This window comes from Carlito syrichta, unplaced genomic scaffold, assembly GCF_000164805.1.
Source record: "Carlito syrichta isolate Samal-C Ts95f unplaced genomic scaffold, Tarsius_syrichta-2.0.1 Scaffold209841, whole genome shotgun sequence".
Classification (NCBI taxonomy): Eukaryota; Metazoa; Chordata; class Mammalia; order Primates; family Tarsiidae; genus Carlito; species Carlito syrichta.
Window position 1 is genome coordinate 7336 of NW_007153937.1, and position 5401 is coordinate 12736.

Consider the following 5401-nt stretch of genomic DNA (forward strand, 5'->3'; position numbering starts at 1 on the left):
GTTGCACATGTCCTTTTGATTCCGCAGTCTGTGATGTCACATTGGTAGCTTTAAATCACCCGTGGGACATTCAGCGCAGCCCCCACCCTCGTACTGATGTTGGATGCAATAGCCTTTGACTAAGTAAGAAATCAGGCCTTGCTTGGAGACAGTCAAGTGAAGGTTGGAAACTACTTTTCCAGAACAGAGAAAATGAATGCATCAGAAAAGGTGACCAATTAACGTGCCAAAGAATATGGCTGCACAAATACCAGAATCTGATCAGATAAAACAGTTCAAGGAATTCCTTAACACCCACAATAAGCTCACAGAAACCTGTTTTAGATTGTGTTAAAGACTTCGCAACAAGAGAAGTAAAAGCTGCAGAGACCACCTGTTCAGAACATTCTTTACTAAAATATTTTACAATGACACAAAGAATATTCATGAGATTTTAGGAATATCATATTCAGCAAAATGAAACCCTGGCAGCCGAGGCAGGACTCCTTGACCAACTATGATGGAGAAGTCCCGATACACGGACTTTCGATGAAAGAGTGCCAACAGCTGCTGCACTGGAAATGAGGACGCATCTGACAGAATCCCATGGAAGCAGCAGCCACCGTGTTAAACCACCTGTCGTGATTGCTTGGCACATGGAAACCGCTGGAGAAACAAAACCGCTATTTACCAGGAATAATTAAAATGGAAGGTCTTATTGTTCAATGAAATAATAAGATGCAGCACTTATTGAGGTCTTATGATTCAGTAGCTTGGTCACTTGATTAGAAAAATAAACCACTGTCTCTTCAATCGTGACTGTCAGTTTTAAAGCAAATTATGTGCTCAATCATGTATGAGATAGAAAACTTTCTGTTGCTAAAAGTAAAATAAATCAAAATGTCACTGGAAAATGAATAAATAAATAAATCGCCCGTGGGGGGCTCTTCTACAATGGGAATGAGCAAACATGGCAGATATCAGTGCTTTCCCCCCTCTGGATTGATTGCTGTCTGTCAGACCTTTACTGGAACACCACGGCCTGCAATCATCTGTTGTACACAGCTGTATCCTCTTTACCCCCCTAAACTCCCCCACTAGTGGGTGATGCCTTCTCTGCGGTGAGTATGAAAATGTTGGCTCTCTGAAGGGGCATGTGCATGAGTTTGTTGAGGGCGTCTTGTGAGACCTCCTCAACCTCACAGCTCCTAATATGGCTCCTACTTCACCCCCTCATCTTGCCTGTAGAAGGTAACTTAGCCTTGTGCTACTAGGTCCTTTTGCCAGTGAAAAGCCCTCACTTGTGTAAACACTGGCCCAACAGATCAAGCCTGCCATCTTTCTTGATGTGCGCTTGACTCACCAGGGAAGCTTGGGACTGATGATGGAGAAGCAGGATTGTCTTTATAAATCATTTACCATCAGTCTCAGTAACAGTTAGGTTTCTAACTTGGGTTCCTCAGCAAGCACATGTACAGATGGAGCTTAAAGAAAGTTTATTGAAATGGGGATTAAAGAGGAAGAAAAATTGGGCCAGAGAGGGAAGCTGAGCTGAGGGGCAGTCACAAGTCTTCTACTGATGCTGTGGGGACCTCTGAAGTTGGAATGGTTCTTCAGAGTTGTCCTGACTTGGGGTGAGAAGGCTGGGCTCCGCTGTCATTATATGTGGTCTCTCCAGAAAGGGGAATGACCTTGATCTGGGCTCTTTTCCGTTGATGTAATTCCCAAGGAGGGCTGTAGGTCAACGACCTTCTCACAAGCTTGGGGAATAAATCTTTTAGTTGTGAAGGAAGGATCTAACTGTGACACTATTTTCACGATGGCCTTTTCCTTGTTCTGGCTTGGGTCCACTTAATTCAGCTGAAGTCTGGGCCCTGCTCCTGCAGGATTCTGGTGGGTTTCTTTTCCTGTGGGAAACTTATGAAAGCCAGTTAGTGAGACAAATGACTGCCCACACCACTGCAGTTAGTCTCGAGGCCACAAATGACACCCCTGACCTAGCTTCTCTGCTAGCCATTCAAAATTCCCTTCACCCTTGGCTGGTCTATGGAGCTTACTTGGTGGGAGGTCCAGTCTCTCTGCCCTGAGGAGTTCTCCTTTTTCAGGAGTGGTAGCTACCTTTGTTGTTAGCATGATAATTGGGCAAAGAAGTTCCAGTGGATCACTTAGGTACTGGCGACTTATTCTTTTCTGCCCTCCTTGTATAACTACCATTATACAAGTTATGAACCCTGATCGATGATGTGGATTCATCACCCCTGCCAAGATGACACTTCCTTGTTGCACCTGCCAGTCCTTTGATATGAGTTGCCTGTAGTGATTGGACGGCAGGTGTAGCTTAGAGTTCAGAATTCTTGCTCGGTGTTTCGGTTGGTATGTTCTCTTTGGGGACTCAAAACTCCAAACTCATGGAGGTCAAACTAGGGACCAAAGAAAAAATTTCCCAGGGAATGTTAGGAAGTGCAATGTAGCCTCAAATTAATTAATTAAGCCTCTATCATATATCTTTTGGGGTGTGTTACTGTGCTAGGGATTAGTCAAAAATCAGACTTATACGATACATGAAATTCACAACAAGTGAAATATAAGAATGAGATCCAATCCTGAACCACTTACAGACAAGGAAGCAGGAAGATATAAAACAAAATAAATAGTGCTCTGTATTAGCGTGAAGCTTTTCATAAATAAATTGTAGAGCCGATAGATTGGCAGCATTTGGTTGTCAGCACATTGAGACGTAGATGTTCCATCAGATTCTTTCCTGTGTGACTAATACATTGATTCTACCTGGGATAAGAGAAGCTCCTGAAAGAATTTAATTTGGAGCATATATACTAGAAAACAAAACCCACTAGGTGTGCTTCTTGATATGGACCACAGCAAGGGGTTTTAGTTATCACGAAGCTCTAAATTTGTAATTTTCTCTGACTTGCCTTAACATACTGCTCTGCTTTTTCTTACTTTGAGTCTTGTTAAGAAAGAAACCAGCAGCATCTGATCATACACGTTTACCCTCTTTCTCATGCCCCAAATCAATACTAACCATGACATTCACACCAGTAGTGTGTTAATAATGGTGCATTTTATGGAGGGCAGTGCTCAACAATCCATATATATCATCTCCCTTAATTCTCACAATACTTTGAAAAAACTTCATTGTTGTTTTTATTTTACAGTTAGGACATAGGGTTCAGAAAGGTGAAGAGGGATAGTTAATATCAGAAGGAAGACAGGAAAGAGAAGGCACAGTACCATTTCTTTTGCAACTTATAGCTGCTTTTCATCAGCTGCATTGCTTGAGTTCTTTTGCTTAAGCGGTTGCAATTTCCAAATAAAAAATCAGGACACAGTGCTCCGCAAATGATTTTTGTGCTCTTGAAGGGAAAACGGAGCAGTCTGTTCCGTGAGTATAAAGCGTAGCGATAAAGAGTGCAGACATATAAAGAGTGAAATCACAGCCTTTGCAGCAACTTGGGTGCAGTGGGAGACCATCATACTAAGTGAACTGTCACAGAAACAAAGAACTGAATACCACATCTTTTCACTCGTATGTGGGCCCCAAACATGAGACACATTCATCAAAGGGTGGAATCAGCAGTTGCTGGGCATTATTAGGGGAGGGAGCAAAGGAGAGAGGAGGGCCGGGGGCTATGGCAACAGGGAGGGTACCTAGCCCACTACCATGGGAAGACAGGGCCAACTAGAAGCCCAAACTTTACCTGCATGCAGCCTAGTCATGTAGTAAAACCTCGCTTGTACCCCTCACTCCATAATACAAAAAAAAGAGTGCATGCATGCGGGCACCACACAAATGTACCTCACTTCGGTTGCTGTGCATCCCTTGTGTGACTCTGGGCCAGGCACCCATTCTAAGCCTGGTTTCCCACCTGCAAAACGAGCCTGAAGAAGGGGGAGGTCTTAGTCCAAGCAGTGTTGACTGGGTAATTCATCAAGAGAAGACGTCTTTTGGCTCCTAGCTCTGGAGGCTGGGAAGTCCCAGGTCAGGCAGGCCGTCTGGTGCGGAACTGGAGCTGCATCAATGCACGGTGGCAAGCGGAATGGGAAGCAGGCAAGTGCAAAGAGACCGAACACGAAGAGGAAAACGCACTCTCCTGGTCACCAATCCAGTCCCGCTAGAGGAAGAAGCCTCTCCTGAGATCTTTCACTTATTCAGGAGGGATCCACCCTGTGACCCAAACACATCCCACTAAGCCCCACCTGCCAACTCCACCACAATGGAAACTAAATTTCTTTTTATTTTATTTTATTTTGAAGATGTGGGGTACAATTCAGGGTTAGGTATGCAAACATCAATTACACAGGGACCCTTGTGGATGAGGTGCCCCCCCCACCCCTGGCAATTTCCCCCAACTGCCAATCCCTTTCTTAGAGTGTTATGATAATTGTTCAAGGTGCGCTGATGAGTGAGAACATGTGGTTTTTATTTTACAGTTAGGACATAGGGCTCAGAAAGGTGAAGAGGGATATCTTTGTTTCTGTGATATCTCACTGAGTATGATCGACTCTAAATCCACCCAAGTTGCTGCAAAGTCCATATGTTTGTCCTTCTTTATGGCTGCATAATATTCCTTTGTGTAAATGTACCATGTTATTTTTTCTTATAAAGATGTGGGGTGCAATTTAGGGTTAGTTATACAAATGTTGATTATGCAGGTACCCTTGTTGATGAGGAATGCCCCTCCCTCCCCTAGCAGTTTCCCTTAACTGCCAATCCCACCCCCCCGACAGTTTCCCACTACTGCCAATCCCTTTCTGCTATAGTATTATGATAACTGTTCTAGGTCTGCTTATGAGTACTTATGAGAACATAAGGTACTCTGTTCTTTATTTCTGTGATAGATCACTGAGTATGATCGATTCCAAATCCATCCAAGTTGCTGCAAAGTCCACATGTTTGTCCATCTTTATGGCTGCGTAATATTCCATTGTGTATATGTACTACATTTTTTTCATACAGTCCAGCTTCAATGGGCAACATGGTTGGTTCCTTGTTTTTGCTATTGTGAATAGAGCCGCAATGAACATACGTGTGCAGGGATCTTTTTTTGTAGAATGATTTGAGTTCCTCTGGATATATGCAAAATAGGGGAATTGCTGGGTCATATGGAAGGTCAATTTCTAGTTCTTTCCGAAATTGCCACACTCTCTTCCAAAGAGGCTGCACTAGTTTGCATTCCCACTGGCAGTGTAGAAGTGGGGGACTGAATTTCAACATGAGTTCCAGTGTGGGCAAACCACATCCAAACCACAGCAGGTGGTTTTGACAGTTAGGCATGAGATCCAATACACCTTATTCTCCCAGTTATAGTTTCAGTGTCAAAAGAGTTCTGGGCTGTTTCTGAGTTTTATTATCCATCCGGGATGAATATGAACTGTTTTAGAAAATGCAGGACCCATGACG

The 5401-nt window shown here is 43.6% G+C and overlaps 1 pseudogene; it reads left to right on the forward strand.

Moving 5' to 3' along the window:
• Nucleotides 1-235: 235 nt before the first annotated feature.
• Nucleotides 236-500, forward strand: LOC110594998 (annotated as a pseudogene).
• The last annotated feature ends 4901 nt before the right edge of the window (nt 501-5401 follow it).